Genomic DNA, 10980 nt, shown 5'->3' with positions numbered 1-10980 from the left:
GTTACAAGTGAAGCTAATATAAGCGTGTTAAAAATACTGGATAGTCTTCTAGTAAAACGTGGGTAGCATAGTATTATTATAGCATAAGCTGTCCTGTTTTAGTATATTTTTGTGTGGTTAGCATAACATAGATACAGTATACTCTTCGACTACATGATAATTAAATTTGACCCCAGGCAGAAGGAAACGGTATAGGTATTTATTATCACACCGAAATATACTTGACACATTAAAATACCAGGTGTTCGACATTGATATATAATGCTTAGAAAGCCTAAATCAATGGTAACTTATGATTGCCACTTATATTAAGTACTCATACTAGTATTCCAAATGAAAAGACTCATAGGGTCTTGTTCTCAAACTATGAGCCTCATAAGAAGGCTCAGAGTCACACAGTGGGCAATGGAACGAGCTATGCTCGGAGTATCTCTGCGTGATCGAATCAAAAATGAGGTGATCCGCAGAAAAACCAAAGTCACCGACATAACTCAACGAGTTGCGAAGCTGAAGTGGCAATGGGCGGGGCACATAGTTCGAAGAGCCGATGGACGTAGGGATCCCAAGGTGCTGGAATGGCGACCCGCACTACAAACCGCAGTATTGGTAGACCTCCCCACCAGGTGGATCACCGACGACATCAATCGAGTCGCAGGGATTTGCTGGATGCAGGCGGCTCAATATCGTGACGTTTGGAAGTCCCTTCAAAAGGCAGTTTTCTGCAGTGGACTTCCTTAGGCTGATATGATGATGATGATGATGATGATGATGATGATGATGATGATGAAGTAACTAAAAATCGTGTTTTAACAAAACTACACTTTTAGTACATAATGAGAATTTTTTAAATATTTAACAAGGATATACACAAAAATATACATAAATAACACAAAGTGCATTTTTGATGGCCTGAATATATCTTTGGTTTTTACATCAATGGTGTTTAAGCTCGGATTTAGGTGGTTTTAGCTAAAGCTGTAAATATAGTTAACGCAGCATAAAAGTGGTGGAAGAGGGAGGGATTATTCAATTATTATTACGGTGTTATCTAAATGTTTAAGATTCAGGCTTAGAGTTTGGGGAACAGCACCAGCGTCATCTTGCCAACAACATGTCTTATTTGAATTTGTATCCTATTCTCTTAGTATTAAAGATCAAAATGGTTTGACCCGAACTCCATTATGGCACTCACGTAATATGAAATCCGAGGCATTGATCGTATAAGAGAATGGATGTTAGGGTTTTTCGCATGAAATACGTTCTGTTGTCCCCATAGGCATTACCTTTATGAAGGGGTGACAATTTGATTAGGTAACCATATTATGCTTTTATGTACCTCAAGGGTAGATTTTGTGAATTATTAACAAGTTTCAGTAAATATTTATACAAATTTTGAGTTTATACTGAACTTATAGGGAATCTGTGTAACAAAGTAGGGTTAATTACTCGATTTATATCACAAGGGGTGTACGGGTCTATATCAAATTTAGCACAGAGATCGATTTGATTCTAGAAGTAGCAAAAAGCTGAATCTACTAAAATCTACGCAACTACTACTAGCAAAAGGCTACTTACTTTCCAGTTATTAACACCGAATCTACGCAAGTTAAATCCTGGATCATAGTTAGTGATGATATTGTCTATGCCCTTGGCTTTTTCCGTACGCAACCGCTCATTCAATATTTCAATCATTAATTCAATCATTCATTCAACATTATTTTACTTATTTCAGAATTTAAACTATCGTGAGCATTACTCATATTAATTTATACGGCTTAAACTTACGGGATATAACGTCGCAGTATGCCATTAGTTTCGAACCCATACGAAGTCCTTAGTCATGAGCTCGTTCTTGCAACGCGGCACATTCCAAACTGCAATGCGGCGGCTCGTGCTGCCGCTCTATGCGACATCGTACTGGCACGCTAAATTGCTTAGCTGTACGTCTTTGTCGTTGGGGTGGTAACCCCGGCCGATGCTTATCACCAGACCAGACCTAAACCAATTTAAAAAATAAAAAATCCTAAACTGACTGAGCTGGTTTCGAACCCTGGACCTATCTGTAGAAAAACACAGCACTATCAAATACTCCAGAGAGTAATTAAAGCTCAATATATCTTAGCCCAGAACTCGATCCCAGTATCTCGAAATCCGAAGATTCGTAGGTCACCCACTGGACCATCGAGGCAGTTTAATCCGAAATTATGGTTTTCTCAGTTTTTTCTCATTAAAGGCGTCACTTTCTAATTCTCATGACACTAACACACAAACCGCTGAGCCATGATCATTAACTATGGGAAGATATAAAGGTGTTGATGAGTTATACGCAATCTAAAAGTGGCACATTGTAAATTTGTATGTGAATTGGGTTCAAATAATAATGCATACCCTGCGCCAAAACTCTGTGTTCGCCAATGATTATAATAGAGCAAAATTAGCGCACTTTTCACAATTTAATAAATAATGATATGTCTAATTCGTAGAGTAATATAGGCCACATTTTATCCCCGTATTTTACTAAGTTTATTATAGGACTGATTGCAAATATAAGAAAACTAATGTCGAACAAAGGTTATGATTCACAACACTTGTCAGGACAACTTAATTAACAAATCAAACTGTAACCCAAATAAGATCCTAGAATGGCAGAGAATGACCTTGAGTGAAGTCACGTACTTGCGAACGATGTATGTAGGGTTAAAGGCGCCTTTTACTGATATCAAACACTCCCCTTTTCCACTCAAGTCACTCTCCCCGACTATCCCAAGTAACCCATAAGAATTACACAACAAGAGATGTGGACGTCTCGAACGCCACGAGCACACTGAAGCCAACACGAGATCGAGCGACGTCATATTCGTCACAGACTACTATTTTAAACACTAAACGGCGATAACATTCGGCCATCCTGGTGGCGCATCCGTCCCTGGATCGCGTCCGTCCCTGATGCAGTTGCGTTTACACTGACAACTTGAGCGTGTACAAACCACTATTGAAGGTCGTGTATGACTCATTTTTAATCGAATGAGTGTGTATGGACCTTGTGTATCTAGGGTTATGTATAGTTCAAGTCACCATTGTATGTAAGGTCGTGTATGACTCATTTTTATAGAAAAGTTACAGTAGGGTTACTTAATCCGGTAACCAAAATTCACAAATTTCAAACAGTTATAATTTGCAATTATTAACACAAAATCTATACGGCATAATTTAGCGTCTTGTCATAATATTAAAACGCAAATTTCATCGAGAACACCGTGGAACACAATTTCTAAACAAGTTCTGTCAATACCGTCAATACTAAAGTTATACCGTCAATACTTAAAATTTGGAATCACGATTCACACACTAATTACATCCGAATTTAACAATACCGTAATGTAAAACTCATCGATGTTATACTCAATTAATTTGTTACCCTCTTTTATGAAAAATGTTCTCTCATACAAGATTTAACAAAGAAATGAAAAAAGATTGGCCGGATTTAGGGTAGTTTAAAATTACGTCGTTATCTTCGTTTACTATGCGGGCACAAGTTCTTTATCGCACTTCTGATATTATAGGACTGATTGCAAATATAAGAAAACTAATGTCGAACAAAGGTTATGATTCACAACACTTGTCAGGACAACTTAATTAACAAATCAAACTGTAACCCAAATAAGATCCTAGAATGGCAGAGAATGACCTTGAGTGAAGTCACGTACTTGCGAACGATGTATGTAGGGTTAAAGGCGCCTTTTACTGATATCAAACACTCCCCTTTTCCACTCAAGTCACTCTCCCCGACTATCCCAAGTAACCCATAAGAATTACACAACAAGAGATGTGGACGTCTCGAACGCCACGAGCACACTGAAGCCAACACGAGATCGAGCGACGTCATATTCGTCACAGACTACTATTTTAAACACTAAACGGCGATAACAAGTTGATGAGTTACGCAATCTAAAAGTGGTACGTTATAAATTTGTATGTGAATTGTGTTCAAAGAATAATGTAGGTATGCCCTGCGCCATCATTTTCTGCTCGCCACTGATGGTAATAGGACAAAATTAACGCACTTTGAACAATTTAATAAGTAATAGTAATATTATGTCTCTTCACCGAGTAACATAGGCCATATTTTATCCCTGTATTCCCACGGAAACGAAAACTACGCGGGTAAAACTGTGGAGCGTCTGTTTGTATAATTTAAAACTTTAAAAGTAACTAAAAGTTTTTGTCGGTACATTAGATATTACAATTAAAAAAAAAAACACGTACCAACATCGTAACACCAAATTAACTTGCAACTACTTTAAAAGACGATACTAAACACGCTTAGTTACCAACTTTGTAAACTAAGTATTTTACCTACTTAGTAAACTAAGTAGGTATATACCAAAGTAAGAGGATATTAAAACTTCGCTATTACTTTTAACCGAGATGAGGATCTTTTATAATAGGAAGATAATATTAAACGACTAATATTTTCTGATTGAGTATTTTGCGGTAGACATTTGGTATAGGACAGTATTATTTAAACTAAAACCTAACATAATTTTATTAAACCGGCCGCATGCACTCGTTATCTGCGTTATTTCGATTTGGAATTCCGTGAGACTACCGCAGACTTTACGTTTTACTTCATTCTCATTCTTGTAGGAAATAGTAGTCTGAGATGGATAAGACGTCACTCGATCTCCTGTTGGCTCGTGCCGAAGCAAGGCGACTTGATTCCGTAAAGAGCAGGGAGTTAGAGAGGGGTAACGATCAGTTGGCGGGAACGACTTGAAATATAAGGTGCTCGTCGTACAGTCGGCTTCAGTATGCTCGTGGCATTCGAGCCTTCCACATTTCTTGTCTTGTAATTCTTTATGAGTAACTTGGGACTTGGTATAGGCGGGGAGAGTGACTTGAGTGGAAAAGAGCAGGGCTTGTTAACAGTCAAAGGCGCCTTTAACCCTACACACAACGTTTGCAAGTGCGTGACTCCACTCAAGGTCATTCTCTGCCATTCTAGGGTCTTATTTTGGTTACAGTTCGATTTGTTAATTAGGTTGTCCTGACAAATATTATGATTAATAACCGTTGTTCAACATTGTTTTTTTTTTAATCCACTTTTAAAGCTTTACGCTAAAAGTATTTTATATTGATTTCATGACAATTTTCAAACGAGAGTATGTGGCCGGCCTTAAAATGACGTAGGTACTTATCTTGTTTTTTTACAAATACAGCCAACATCATTTAACAATTATTCTTCTAAATAAATCACCACTAAAATATAATGCGCCTCATTAACTAAATTATAAGTACGTATTTTTAATTAATTACCGCTTAAAAAAATAAAAATCATAAATAAATGGCGACCACACCGATGCATAGTTCTATAAATAAAAACTAAACGATATAACAACGTTTTGATGGGCGCCTCCGACGATTATTGCTTCTAACTGACATAAATACGTTCGCGGGTTCTGTATAAAAAAAAAAACTCAAAAGGGATTTTAATATTCCGGTGATACAGTACCGGAAACCGCGTCATTAGTGAGATGGTGTAAATTTTACAAATTAGTGGTGTATGACAAAGTAAAATTGATGACCTTTTGTCGTTTAGATGCGCTTTTTAGGGTTCGGTACAAACTTAAAAACGGAACCCTTATAAAGAAAGAAAGAAAGTTATTAAATTTGGACACACACACACACACACATAATACAGAGAAGACGAAAAATACTTAAAACAAAAGAAAGAAATTTTAAAAATATAGAAAACTAATAATTTAAAGATAAAATAAATCCAAAAAAATTATGTGTGTGGTACCAAAATGGTCACCACTCAGCATGTGCGCAGCGCTGGGCTTCCATGGAGCCATGTGGTGGTGAATAAGATTACTTTTTGTACGGTTATCTGTCAAGAACATTTATCTCTGGAACGCGGTATCAAGAAAGGTATCGAGCTGAAATTAAAACCATATAGGTACTTACAGAACCTTGAAACGCAGAAAAAGTTTAACTTTTGCCAATGCCACAAAAAAATTGACCTGAATAAAAAAAATAGCAAGATATATCGCCTTATACTCAAACCTACTACAAGTCTACTACTAAAATCTAAAAACTAACGTACTTGTACGGAAACCTCGGTAATTGAGTCCGACACGCACTTGTCCGATTTTTTTACTTTACAACGCTAATAGCAGATGAATGTTAATGCATTTTTACTGTTTTTAAAGGTATACAGCCGCGTTATATTTTCTCGTAGAAAAAAGGTTTTCAAAGAAATTAAGATACGGTCAATCTGTTTTATTATATACTCAGCTGTCAATATTTTTAACTATGTAATTTTATTTAGTAGCTTATGCCCTGTGTTTCGAACCGCGTAGTGTTTTCCTGAGAACACAGGGATAATTTGTAGCGTATGTTACTAGCTGATAGTGTAGATTTCTATTAGTGACCTTGATGAATGAAGTGACGAGTATGAGAGAGAGGAGTGTAGTTTAAAATAGTACCTATGGAGCATGAGAGACTCTAAGGAAAGAAAGACGATAGCTCTTCTAACTGTTTTATTTATACTGTGGTATAACTTAATCATGCTGTTCGTCTTGTGACTTGCCTTCCAAACCAGTGATAAAGTCACTATAAATAGTCAACATTTACTTTTCTAGACTGCTTATAATATAAGCCTACTTGAAATAAACGTGTTCAAACTCGAGCATTTTTAACGTCATGGTATTTTTACCACATTATCTGAACATCGAAAACTACTAGGCCTCTTAATGTTATTATTTCCAAAAAAATACTATTATAAACAATATGTTTCTAACATTATTAACTTTAATTTTAAGTTTTCAACTATAATTATCACCTAACAGTTAAATCATAACATAACTTGACATTTCAAAAGTGTTTGTAAACGAAGCCTAATTCAATAATTAATGAATATAGAATTTTGAATTTTTGAATAAGGAAGTAAAGTGTGTGAAATTATCATACTTAGGTAATTTTTTGCCATCGATTGTAAATATTTATATATGTTTTGAAGTGTTTTGATGAAAACAAAGTGTGATTTATAAAATAATGAAAATTGATTGTAATGTCGCAAAAATTTGTAAATATGAGATTGGATTCAGTTTCTTTTAATACCACCTCAATAACTATATAATTAAGGCCAAAATTAAACTTTGGTAACTTGCTTGAAATAAAAAAATTGCATGTTATGAGGTATGAATTTTAGGTAAGTAGGTACATATATTTGTTTTGCTTTAAAGTTGATTCCCTCACAATTCACAGAGGGGTTGGGATTTTTGATTAAATTTTCATAACCCCACGTTTAAGCGAGGCAAGTCATTGTAAATTATGGCCGTATCCTTAATACTTAATGAGCAAAGCCTTTGTTGGACAAGTGTAAAACGGCTCCTTGCGTTGTTTTTCTTGTTTTATAATGCATTAATAGCAAAAAGTCTAATGCAACTTTATTAACATTTGTTAGGAGGGGTGAAAGTTATTAGGATTTACATATTTCTTAGGCGCATCAAATCCAATATTTTCGTTTAAATGCTTCATCATTATCAACCCATAATCGACTCACTGCTGAGCTCGAGTTTCCTCTCAGAATGAGAGGGGTTAGGCCAATAGTCCACCACGCTGGCCCGATGCTGATTGGCAGACTTCACACACGCAGAGAATTAAGAAAATACTCTTTAGGTTTCTTCACGATGTTTATCCTTCACCGTTTAAGACACCATGATATTTAATTTCTTAAAATGCATACAACTGAAAAGTTTTAGTTGCATGCCCCAGACTGGATACGAACCCACACCCTCCGGAATCGGAGGCAGAGTTCATATCCACTGAGCTATCACGGCACGGCATATATTTAAATGCTTACTATTAGTTAAATATGTACTTACTTTAATGGAGTCTATTCAGCTTATTCCCACGGTATATATTGGGTGAGTCGTCAACTTAACACCACAAAGGCTTTTCGTTTTCTTCTAAGAGATCTTGCCTATAATTTACCCTACTATCGCCACGAAGTCTGCTAAAAAACCATAACTTAGGTTTGATAGTCAATTATTGACATTTGGATCTGGAAACTGCTGTCTTTGGTTTACTTACCTAAGCTATACAACCTTAATATACCGGTATACGGCAGTTCTAATACGCTATTCATAAGACGGGCTTATACAGCCAGACCGATGAAATTTATAGTATGCCTACACCGCATACGTCGGTTTCGTTTTTATTTTTCCTTGCCCAAGTCTCGGGATGGAGACGCTTACGGAGTAATTTCAGTGTCAGTCCATATATCAAGGTGTTTATGGTTTATCAATTCTACTAGTATTCTCTGTAGATTAAATTCTACTAGATTCATTATGTTTTTAAGACTAGGTTAAATATTCGTCGTTAAATAATCTTTATGGTTATTTTTTTTTAGTTATTATTTATTTTATAACAATAAATTTATAATATATGTAAAATACATAGTCCGAAGAGCCTATGAAAGCCCAAATTCGACCTTCCACCATGTGGACTCACGACATCAAGTGAGTCGCAGGGATTTGCTGGATGCAGACGGCTCTGGATCGTGACATTTGGAAGTCCCTACAAAAGGCCTTTGTCCTGCAGTGGACGTCTATCTGCTGATATGTTGATGATGATGAAAACACTTAACTTCTAATTGTGGACGATAAAAATCCTTAACAAAGTTGTTACATACTGTCTGAGTTTTTAATAACCCTTTGATAAAGTAATTACTTTCGTTCCGTTTTACGATACAATTTTATGAACATTTTTTAACTTTATTGGCCGTCGCATACCGTAGAAAAGTTGGGAGATTTATTATACGAAGGATACTAAAACGACACCACAGTAATGTCGGAAACTAAATGTGAACTCGCCATAACTACGACCTCTCAATCCATTTCATGCTTAAATTTCTCATATTCTACATTATTGAATTTTTTATTGTTCCAAATTGAACTGCAAAATGGAACGAAACCATTCAACTAGACTAATAAAGTTGGACATGATCATAATACTGAAATATGATTAAACTGATGAACGAAAGTACCTACTCGTATATTCTATATCTGTTCTGTATTCAGCAGGAATTATTTTTTAGGACTTGCAACATACCTATACAAAGTAAAGTTTTTCTTTATGACCTGCCTCTTTGCAAAAACGCGTAAAGTGTATACCTACCGACCTAATAGTGTATGTAGTAATCTTAAACATCTAAAAATAAAAGATAATAATTAGTTAATGGTCAGTCGTACCGTATTAAGAAAACTTGATGCCCTAAGCAACATTCCCCTATGGGTGAACTATTAAAAAAAACGTACGAATTTTAAAATTGCTTAAACTTTCGTGTGCTCCTTTTTTTACTCGGTTGTCTCTGGTGCCCCCTGAACGGGATGCCCTAAGCAATTTTTTAAATAAGCTTATAGGCTAATCCAGGTCTGTTAATGGTGCATTAATACACTCAGTTAATTTCTCAGGATAAATCCTGTAGTAATTTTAAAAGAAAGTATCAATGTTAACACCTACACTAATCCTGAATTACTACCGAGCACGGTTTGATACATTTTGTTCAAATTTAGATCGCGACATTGGTCGTTTGGTAAGCGTACCGACATTTGTCAGGATAGCCCCGAAAAAGATTCGTCTGTCAAGACCATTTCCATCAAACAGGCGCCTGGTAATGGCCAGAATTTATACCTGCTTATTCGGCCTAAGCGCTCAAAAATATTTGTTTTCTATCCTTGTAGCGTTTCAGTACTAACACATCAACATTTTAAGCTGATTCCACATCAATAAAAGCGTTGTACACACACACATGGGTAATGCCAGGAGATAGAGCACGCAATCAAATAGACTACATCGCTATTGCTAAAAGATGGAGATCATGTGTAAGTAATACAAAAACCTATCCTGGAGCTGATTGTGGGAGTGATCACAAATTGTTGGTGGCAGATGTAGCGTTGAAATTAAAGAAGTGCTCGCGAATAGTCTGGAAACCACGAAAAAGACTTGACCGAAACCAACTAGCAGTATTTAACCATTGCATGGATGAGAAAGTATCGAACCTGAAAATAGACTGCAATATTGATGTGGACCTCAACTGGGACACAATAAAGGAAGCCATAAACACAGCTCGAAAAGATAGCCAAGAGTTAACGGTAGACGCTCCTAAAAAAGAATGGATAACAGAGGAAACTTGGAAGGCCATTAAAGAGCGAAAAGATCTGCTAAAAGGCAAAGTTGACTCTGATTACCAAAGATATCACGACATATCGGCGACTGTTCAACGCTTATGCCGTAGAGACTACGACAACTATCTGAATTCTATCTGTCAGGATATCGAAGACCATGCTCATAATTTTCAGACACGAGACTTATTTCTGAAAATTAAGAAAATAACAAAGGAGCTCAAACCAAGGACCTGGGCTATTGAAAACGATGAAGGCTCACTACTGACCGAAATTGATCAGGTAACAGAGAGGTGGCGTTCATACTGTGAGGATCTATACGCAGGCTCAACATCTCGGCCTCCGGACGCGCAAGGTCAAAGGGAAGACATCTTCAGTAGGGAACCCAAGATTCTTGAGTCCGAAATCAAGATGGCAATAAACAAGCTTAAGACCAATAAAGCAGCAGGTGTAGATGAGATTAGTGCTGAAGAGCTTAAACATCTAGGAGATCGAGGTGTGAAGTTATTTCTAGATCTATGCAACCTTGTATGGGAAACTGGCAATTGGCCTGCCGACTGGAAAAAGTCTTTGGTTCTCCCTCTCCACAAAAAAGGCTCTACGAGGAAATGTGGGAACTATCGTACGGTAGCGCTTATATCTCATGCTAGCAAGATAATGCTCTATGTAGTTAACAGTAGACTCCAGTCCTTTTTACAATGGCAAATACCAAATGAACAAGCCGGATTTGTCAAAGGGCGGGGCACAAGGGAACAGATTGTCAACGTTAGGCAAATAATAGAGAAGAGCT

The sequence above is a fragment of the Bicyclus anynana genome, chromosome 13 (genome assembly GCF_947172395.1).
Source record: "Bicyclus anynana chromosome 13, ilBicAnyn1.1, whole genome shotgun sequence".
Lineage (NCBI taxonomy): Eukaryota > Metazoa > Arthropoda > Insecta > Lepidoptera > Nymphalidae > Bicyclus > Bicyclus anynana.
This window is presented reverse-complemented; position numbering follows the sequence as displayed.